Source organism: Grammomys surdaster, unplaced genomic scaffold, assembly GCF_004785775.1.
Source record: "Grammomys surdaster isolate TR1022 unplaced genomic scaffold, NIH_TR_1.0 125861, whole genome shotgun sequence".
NCBI lineage: Eukaryota > Metazoa > Chordata > Mammalia > Rodentia > Muridae > Grammomys > Grammomys surdaster.
The window spans coordinates 3,535,858-3,546,314 of record NW_021620687.1 but is presented as its reverse complement, the minus strand read 5'-3'; positions in this window follow the sequence as shown (position 1 = coordinate 3,546,314).

Here is a 10,457-nt window from a genome sequence, read left to right as displayed (position 1 = left end):
CATGGCTAAGTGACTCAAGCAGCTGGGAGGACAGTCTGCCAGTGGCTTACATGGAGCATGGAGTGGAATTTTAGTAACATGGTTTTTAACATGCATGATAAAATGTTAATCCAGGATGGATTTCATCTAGTATGAGCTTGGGCAACTCGGAAGCTGTCATACCTGGTGTAACCAAATACAAATGCTTAATTGAAAGGAAAAAAATTAAGGACAGTGGCAAGAGTGAAGGTGAGCTTGTGGTGACCATGAAAACTCAAACCCCTCACGCAGTTGGGAGTGTCCCCGCACGCAGTTGGGAGTTCGGGTGGAACCAACGCTTTACAAAACAGTTCTCAGAAATTCCTCTGAAGTTCTTTCTGCTCAGAGTCAGCACCTCAGCCCTGTTCTAGTCTCAGTGCTCCCGGATGGAAATCCGTGAGCACATACCAGCCTCACAGTGCCGCTCCTGGCAGCGTGTCCACAGTAGCAGAGCTGTGGAAACCCCTCGATTGGTGAGCAAGGCCTGGGAGTTTCATGAAATTTGTTTTGAGGTAACAGTTTAGAAAGTTACTGACAGTGGAGTGAGTGGTACAGGGGCTGGAAGTTAATCCTGTGGATTGGGCACACTAGAGGTCATTAGTGATGTTCTGAAGAATCGTGGAAGTGAGCGGATTAAGCACACTGGTCTTAGCACATGAGACTGTGTGCTCCACTGAAAAGGAGCAGAGTGCTCAAACATGCCACACGGCACGACAAGCCTTGACAGTGGGCGAGGTGCAAAGTGCAAAGAAAGGACCACGTTCCATGTGATGGCACAAACATGAAGTGTCAGAAAAGCAAGTCCATAGAGATCTGCAGTAGATTAGTGGCTGTCAAGGATTGAGGAGGGAACTGGGGAGTTAGGACTAAGACAGTGATGTGTGTATGAGGGTGTGGGTTTGATAACTGGTTCTCAAGCAGGACAAACCTCAGAAGGTAATATCCGGAGATGCGTTTGGTTGTCTCACTCCTAGAATTTAGTGGACAGAGTCCAAAGAAGCTGGTTAGCATCCTGCAATACAGGACAGTACCCAAAACATCCATAATGCAGAATTCAGAGAGCCTTACTCTCGGGGCCACAAGGTCTCAGGTCACATATCAAAGCCTAGATAGGCCACCTTTCCTAACAGACCTGGTTCTTCTGGGCCTTGTTCCATCCAGATCTCAGAACTCCTCACTCCTGTGAATCCTATGGCTGATTCTAAATCCCTGGTGCCCGATGCAGACAGACTCTTAGTAGACCCCAGTGTCTTCATAATTGCTCTTGGTTTTTTTAAAACCACTTTTACCGTTATAGAATTTTCATAAAACAAAAAGCTCTCCTTTTGCACACTTTTTCTAAAAGTGCCTTTTAGTAAAGTCTGGCTTAGCCAGCCACCGCGACAGTCTTGGTTTGGAACACTCTCACCCTCTGCTAAAGTCCCTTAAGTCCAATAATCTCTTTCCCTGAAGCCACTAAAGGCTAATCTGCCTCTAGAGTCCCAGCTGCTTCTTGGCCGCTGGCATGGTTCTTCTTCAGTTCCTTCTTCACACTGTTTCAAGAGAGATGGGAGTCTAGTGCAGGTCAAGTGGGATACTGCCGGCAGAGCTCCTGTGGTGTCCCAGTCCCTTGTGCTCTCTGACTTCCGGTTTCCTCCGTATGGCTCTCAGGTTCCTCCTTCTAGCTTCCGGTTTCCTCTTCCCTCATTGCCTCCATTAATCCTTGCCGTTTCCCAAGTCTTCCGTGCTTCTCACACTTTAGTTAGTAGTTAGTGCCTTCACACATGCCATCCCCCCCACTCCGCCTCTCCAGTGTCCCTCCCTCCCCTCCTGGCTGACCGGCTCACATGCCAGTACTTTTAAATAGCTTCCAGGCCATCATTTCCCCAGCATAGCTTCTTGTTAACCTCTGTGTCAGGGGAGCTACTGTTAGGTTGCTTCCTTGGTTGCCTTTCATACTGCGGTGGGAGCTCCTTGAAGGAACAGACTGTCCTCTCAGCTTTGAGCACCCTTGAGCATCAACGTAGAGCTTAGGTGAGTGTTGGAATATGAATGAGTAGAAACTATGTTGTGTTTATGTTAAGTAAGCCAACTGCACAGACCATTTTTCTTAAAGACTTTTGCTTAGTGCCAAGTTTATTTTATTAAAGATAAATAGTTCATTATGCAAAACTCCCCCGTCCCCTGAGTCACAGAATTCAGAGCGTTCACAAGTTTTTTGTAAACTTTGATCTTTGTAAAAACTGAACAAAGTTTTTACCGTGAAAGGTGTGTAGTCATCGATTTGCGTGTACAGTAAGGTAAGTGTCCTGGGGTAGCATGGATTACTCACTAAGGGACTCTAAAGGGTTGTTTGTGGGGGCACTCTGTCCTACCACTGTGATACCATATAAGCCAACATAGACGGGAGTGAACACACTCCAGACAGGCCTCCTCCATGGCTGTTCTCACCTCATATGCTGTTGTCTTGACTTACTTTCTAAGCAGTCAGAAGTATGTAGAATCTGTCCACACTGCAAAGAGAGGTGAATCCGGCAGCCTTAACCGTGTCTATAAATTTGACTTGGGCTACTGTCAGATGCTGCCTGTGCTCAAGAAAACAGCCATGGTTACTGCCAGCCTCAGCTGCACCCGGGAGCATTCTCCAATGGCTAGCCCACCGGTGGGGAGTCATCAACCTGAGTAGGGCTTTTAGGCGTCTTTCGGTTCAATTGAAGAAGGATCTTAAGGACAACATAGGGATTTGTAACATTCCATGCAAGGCATCAGACCCATAAACTAGCTTGTCCAGCGCACTGGCTGCACATGGAATTGTCTTTTGTTGGCAGCCAGACAGATCGAAGATGACCTTTTACTAGGTAATTATATTCATCATTTAATAATTCACGAATACCTAAAAGGGAAAAAGACCTCTTCAAACTGGAATTTGAGTCTTTTAAGATGTTCATAGGAAAGGATAGCAAGAACAGAAGCACTTTGCAGCCAGCCTTCAGGGAGAGCTTTTGAATGCCTTGGATATAAGAACCTATACCAGAGGACCAGAGACCTCTGGTCTGGTCCCAGGTCCCTGCTGAGCTGTGTAGTATTGGGATCTATTTCTCTCTTTTTCCAGGGAACTACTGCACTGCTTGCCTAGGTTTGTTTTAGCTCTAAAACTCTGATCCCTCTTAAGAATTTAAGAAAACATGGGGCATGTTTTCTTGACAGTTTTTTTCTCTTGTTACGTATTATTTATTGCTCATATAGCCATCTCATTTATTAGAACTTTTTTTATAGCCAGGAATAGATTCACAGATCAATACATTTTTATTAATGATACTCTGTCACGCCTGGTACAGAGATAGCAAGGAAGCTCATCTAGAATGAGCCACCTGAATAGACCTGACATGCGAGCTTAGCTCCGAGCTGCACTCTGTAATGACACTGGCAGAGGGGAAGCTGAGGAAACCTTCCTCACAGTCAGACTCATAAAACCAAAGGGCAGCTTTAGGGCCTGTTTCTCAGCCTTGGCTACATATGCAAATCCTGTGACTTTTTGAGTATAGCATTTTATCTTCAAAAGGACAAAATTTGGCATTTGCCACGGTTATTAAAAATGATAAATGCCCAAAAGACTTTAGCATTTGGGTTGTTGGAGATTAGAACAAATATTGTTTCAGTAGGAGACAGTATTTCAGAGCAGAGAACTTCAAATTAAAATTGTCAAATCAGAAAATTTAAAAAAGAAATCTTTCACTAGTCTCCTTTAGTCAGATGAAATTGGACATAATTGTTGCTCATCCTCCTTGTAAAATATGAACAGTCTGGGTTTGGGGGAGTGAAAGACATCTCCTAACTTTGTTAGTGATAGCCTTATGCCCTGAAACGATTAATGCCCATCCCCATGGCGCCTGCAGACCCCGCCCCTGCACTATCAGAGCAGGGGATACAGACTCACTGGTCTCTCACACTTGTCTTGTGCCTCTCAAAGTTCAGTGCATCCCACTGATGGATAGAATTTGAAGCATTCTTGGGTAATTTTAGACTATTTGACTATCCAGAGATTTCCCTCTTAGAGTTCCAATCTCAGAGATGCTATGAGCAAATGTACCTTTCATCTTGCGGCTCCCCGTCTCTGTCTCCCCCTAATGACCCTAACCCTGACCCGAGGCCTGCTCTCCGTAAGTGCCAAACATGATTCATTCTCCTTGCTTGGTTTAGTTTAGTCCCTTTAATGAGCCAAGAAGACCAGGGAGACCCAATAGCTTATTTGTGTTAATGAAAGCACGTTCTGCCAAGTTAACTCCTAACTCATTGATTCTGGCTTTTATTTTTTTACCAAGAATTGACCAGTTTCGGAGGTGAAAAGTCCATATTTTAGATAAAAACATGAAAATGGTGCAGACAAACAGGAGAGTGGCAACTAAGATGGAATAATGGGAGGAAGGCATGACTGACCCAACCATTTTCCTCTGTGGTTTCTAAGAGTCATCCCTTCTCCAAGTTGATGGTTGCTGTTTGTAACTTGGGATCTGAATGTCTGATCTTTTCTACTTCAGGAGCATGGTTTCAAATCCTGTCTGTAGGAGGCAAAATGCTTGCTTGCTTTCCTCCCTCCCTTCTTCCTTCCCTCCCTCCCTCCCTCCCTCCTTTCTTTCTCTCTCTCTCTCTCTCTCTCTCTCTCTCTTTCTTTCTTTCTTTCTTTCTTTCTTTCTTTCTTTCTTTCTTTCTTTCAAGCTTGAGTTTAATTTAAACTCAGTCTGACTTTTTTCCCCAACCCACAAGGACAGAACTGAGCCATCAAGGACATTTAGAAAGTGATAAGCAGGAAAAGACTCTTAACAGAGACGGTTTACGGTGGGCTTGGGTTTGCTCTTCCCGTTGTGAGGTATGCTGCTTTCAGCCCAGTTCAATTTGGATTGGGCAACTCTGTCCATGGGCTCTGATAAATGTGTCTTTATCCTCATGAATTTATGCTTGCTTCTCTGTCAAAAAAAGGGGAACCGTTGAAAACTGATAGTTTCTGAACGGTGGTGTGATCCCTGATCATGGCCTTCCCTGGCTTTCCCATTTCCGTCTAGTGACATTGAAAGGTGCCCCTTCAGAGGCTGGGTCCCCTGCATTGCGTCGGCTCACAGCAGTTTCATCCATTTCCTTATATAGGTCACTGACACCCTGAAGCTCGTGTACCTGTGTCGCCACAAATCTTAAAAGATGCAATTTTCTTGGCAGCTTCATCCTCCTAAGATGAATTGGAGGGTGTGTGTGAAGGACATGCTTCTGATAGTCTCAGTGCCAGGGTGGTGGGAGGTGGAAGCCAGTGTGTTCATAGAAGAAAACTGTTGCCAAAAGACCGTGAAAGACAGACCTGTGGAGTGCCGGTAGTCCGGAGATAGAATTAATTGTGTCTTCTCTGGCCCTCTGACTGGTTTCTGCCTGAAAGTACCAGCTTCTGCATCTTGAACTGTCCCTTTAATACCCCTCATCTATCGTACCCTAGCCCTTCCGTTTGGGGGTCTTTTCTTGTGATAGCTCTGTTGTGCCAGATGGTTTCCTTTTTATTTATTTATTTATTTATTTATTTATTTATTTATTTTTTAAATTCTAAGTGAATTCTGCATGGTCAGGTATTGCCATCTTTGCAGAGAGTCTTCTTTGCCTAATGTCCTATCTGATGGGCCATTCTGTGTGTGATAGGCTACATAATCCCCACAAATGCATACTGTGGTCCATAAAACTGCCACACTGTTTTCAGAGACTAGTAATTCACAAAGTAAACCTGAGACAGTGCTGTTAATAAACACAAATTGCAAACAAGCCGGCAGTGAGTGGAACACCGCATTCATTCAGGAGCAATAAAGCCTTTGATCTTACTTTGAAGAAAGAGTCTATGTTTAAACTACCCATTCAGGGACAGCCAGATGCCTTTAAAGGGCCCTGCTTCGCTTTGATAGAAAATCACTGAGGCCTGTCTAGCAGGTCTGGTTTGTAAACAGATTAGTTAAGGGCTCATCAGAACTGATTTGCATAGGATTCAGTGAGCCCCAGTCACTTTTCCAACCTTAACGACCAATGCCAGTTTCAGATTGGGAAGAAGGCCACTTATTTATTTTTATTTTTTTTTAGTTAGAAATCTTAGATAATTACCTTGTGGCAGGGGAAAGAATATGTGTATGAAATGAAACCCCTGTCCCCAGCTAGTAGCAAAATGATGACAGAAGACTCACCTGGCTCTCTAAAGGGCGAGGGGAAAATGAGGGTAACAGGGGCTACCTCGTTACAGACAAGGGTTTTCTACAGTTCTCGTTGTTTGAGAAGGGAAGGGGGATTAATCTGAACTGCAATGGAAAAGCCGAGTGGACTGCAGACCCAGTGCACAAATATTTATACACAAATGCTTGTCCTCGGAGTCATGCTGTGTTCGGGAGGCCACAGGTCCTGTGGTGCTCTATGCAGACAAAGCTCTGCTCTCTCCTGTGTGCCCTCCTGGCCTGCATAGGGAGAGTGAGCTGTTAGAAGAGAGAAGCTGACCCATTTAAACACAGGTCCTGAAGCCTCTGTCCAGTGGCAGTGTCTTGCTTGAGGGGGCAAGGCCTGTATTTCCAGAACATACTATCCTGTTAACCTCACCACCCTTTCATTTGTCTTTCTTTTTGAGGCAGGGTCTGCTGTGAAGCCCAGGTGTTAATCCCGAAGAGTTGAGGAGAGAGACCGCTGACACAAATCATCTTGACCAAATTCGTTACAACAAGCAATTCATTAAAGCAAGCTTTTTAAAAATTTATGTACACAAGCTGTCTCTCCCTAAATATGGGAGTCAAGAGATCAGCATTAGAGTGAGGAAGACAAGGGTTTTAGAGCTCAGGGGCAGGTGGGTTTCAAATGACAGATTTGGTGGGCAAAATAGGTGGGCTTACAGGAGCAGAACATAGGATAACAAGTTAGTCATAACGACCTCCTGTAAGAAAGGCCTGATTGCAATGTGGTCATAAAAAGGTAGCTGTGGTAACAGGTTGTCATAACAAACTTTGGAAACAAAGATCGGGTTGCAAGATGGTTAGAACTTTTTGAAAAAGAGACATGGTTGCTGTTTCCTGGAACAGGCAGCACAGAACTATTTGTAGTTACGGTTACAGGTAGAGCAGATCTCAGTCCTTGAGAAACAGAAGTTTAATCACCAACAGGAATGAACCTAGTTTGTCAAATATTATAAGACAGCTTTCAAGCCTAAAATGGAAGTAGGCTGGTTCATCACAGGCTAGCCTTGAACTTAAAAAGCTTCCTGCCTCTACCTTCCAAGTGCTGGGATTACAGGTGTGTACCACCACACACACCACTTTTATTCTCAGTTTTTGGAATAATTGGTAATCTTTCCATAGGTAACTAGAAAAAATCTCCCTTTGAGTTGTGAAATTAAAAAAAAAGTCAAAAGAAAACCTTTGCTTATTCTGACCACTGGCCAGATCCCAAATACAGGAGTTCACCAGAGACAGAGGGTGGCTATACCCAAGCTACTCTTTATAGGAAGTAACTACACCGCAGTGCAGTGTAGTGCCGTCCTGGTAGCTTTGGCCTGGAGTGTATTGTCCTGCTGATATGGGCTGCTTTTAAGTACTGTAATCACTGAAGTTGCTAACTTATTCACTTAGAATAATAACCTTTGGTTTTGTGTCCTGCTGCATTTAGGCAAGGTCTCAGCCATTCCTTGTTCCTGGAATAGAGATCCAGTCAGCTCACTGTGTTAAATGTCACCTTGGATACATTCCACACTGGAGAAAATAGCACAGGTCTGGGATGTGTTATGCTGGGGACAATTCCACAGCCGCAGGAACAGGACACCATGCCCCGTCCAGGTAACTCAGATGAACGAGATGCAAAGGGAAGCTGTGTCTTCTGCTTCTCCAGGTGGGCTTCATTAGACCCTTGAGGAATTGAAGGCCTCATTGGTTGCCTGTCTGTGAAGACTGGTAGAGACAGTTCTGTCAATAGTAACAATGACTTGAGATCCAGTAATCATCGGTACCACGCCCAGGAAAAATGGGTCATGAGAATCCTCTGACCCTCAAGAGAACACGGATGGGGCCTGGGCTGGGTTGAAGCGTTGCAGTTCTTATGGTAAGCCTTCTCTGATACCACCTCTTCTTAATGGAGAGGGTTTTTCTTGTTCATCTTTCTCATATTCTTCTTTCTTGCTGTAGGCCCATTCCTGCTTTTTTTAAACAGGTAACCATTCCCCACCCCACCCTACCCCACCCCCCAATTTCCTGGGATGATCCCTCTAGGTGAGTACTTCCAAGAAAGCTGTAACCTACCTTCTCAGGAATTCCAACACATGGCAGCACCTGCGTCTTCACTACAGGCTGTCAGGAGACAGAGTACCATGCCAACTACCTGAGCAATTACGAGCTCCAATAGGGCAGGGACAATGGTCTTGTCACTGAAGTCTCACAAGTACCTTATATAGTGCCTGATGCATATAGCGTCTTCAATTTTTATTAGTCATTTTTTGCACTCTCCTCCATTTATTTATTTATCTATCTATCTATCTATTTATTTATTTATTTTTGTCTCATGAGGAAAAAGAGCCAGAGCCAAAGTGGCCATGGGTTAGTGACTCTGGAGAAGTAGCCAGATGAAAAGGGAACTGTTTGATACGAGGCAGCTTAACCCTGGAAATGTGAGGTTTGCCAGCTTTAAGGAAGCCTTACCCCAGTGTTTGGAAGCAGCCCTTTAGATAGAAATAAGGCTGCTGTTCTTAAAGGCCCATCAGGATAATTCCCTCCTAGAGGACAAGGCTGGTAGCATGTTCTCTGAGTTATAAGGAGTATTTGGTAAGTGTTCCCCCGCTGTCAGTGTGACTGTGTCTGATTGCTGGCAGGTGGACTCTGCCTAGAGTCACAGCCTGGTACGCTGCCGTGCTGGCCCAGATCAAGAACAGACTCCCGCAGTGACTGGACAAAGAGGCTTTGTTTCATCTTGTTTTCTGAAGTTAATATATATGAATGGTTAAGAGACTAGGCCTGCCATTCTCAACCTGTGGGTCATGACCCGTTGGGGGGGAATCAAATGGCCCTTTCACAGGGGTCACTGTCGTGAAAGCACCATTGGAAAGCACATGTATTTACACTATGATTCATAACAGTAGCAAGATTACAGTTATGAAGTAGCAATGAAAGAATTGTGTGGCTGGGAATCACCACAGCATGAGAAACTGTATGAAAAAGTCGCAACATTAGGAAGATTGAGAACCATTGAGCTAGGTATCAGAGAGACTCCCAGGTAGGCACATGGACAGGAAGAAGGGCCTAGGCTAGATTATAAAGGTATCCAAGCTTCAAGATGACCAGCTTCTTCCTTTGGGTTTCTCCTGCCTTTTAATTAGTTCGTTGGCCAAGCAAACGAATCCAATCACGACCCCCTAGACTGTCCCATTTCTAGACTCTGTCAGCTGTATAAACGGACTCAAGGGCAGAGGTGTCACAGTCACCTCCATAGACATGGAAAAAGCATTGATGAAATCCAACATTCCCCCCCCCCCATGATAATAGCTTTGAAGAAACTGTGAATAGAAGGAACATATCCCAACATAATAAAAGCTATATGTGACAGACCTGTAGCCCACATTCTACTAAATGCAGAGACACAGAGCAGAGGTGATGGCCAGATGTGACCCATAGGACACTTGGAAAGATGTACGCATCACACAGCCTAGTGTCTGCGCATAATAAATGCTCTGGGAGAGAGGGGACTTCTTATTATGACGTGCCGTTAACCAGGGTGTGGTGACGCTTGCTTTCCCCTCAAGTGTTGTATGTCCATAAGCACCGGGGAGGGGGGGAGGGGGAGTAAAAGATGACCCTCTACGCTTGGATCCCAAGTAGTTGCTAAAGTAATTTACAGTTGGGAAAGCTGTGATGAGCCTGCCTGAGGCACTAAAGAGTATGGGGAGGAGAAGACTCCTAATTTATCACAGGCAATAAATAATAGCAAGTTATACTACACCAAGAAAGCCACCACCAGAGAGATTAGCTTAGAAGATACCATTAACATGAAGCATTTGTTATAATTTCTCCCTGAGGATGACTGCGCATGAGTTTGGCTTTAGAAGTACTTTGTACTTCTTCAGGTCAGACCTAGGGTTGGTCCCGCTGTGTGCAGGAGTGTGCCCTTTGTCTTTCATTTCCCACCTCACTGTTACCTCGGCCCCGCAGGGTATGCAGTTGTTCCTACAGTTGGAATGGGGAAATGTTTGTCAGCACCTGCACTCATCCGTGTGTCTGTCTCTTCAGCTTAATAGCAGTGTATGCACCAGGGGGGTCAAGGGGAGGCTTTAGCTGCAGTGGGAAGCAGCTTGCCGGAAGTGGCTTCTCAGGAAGCCCTCTGCTGAGTTATGATGGTTGCCAGGTTTCATCATTCTAGCTAGTGAAATCTTCAAGCCATAGAAATTAGCCAAAGCCAAACTGTTGTGGGTTGGGGCGGTT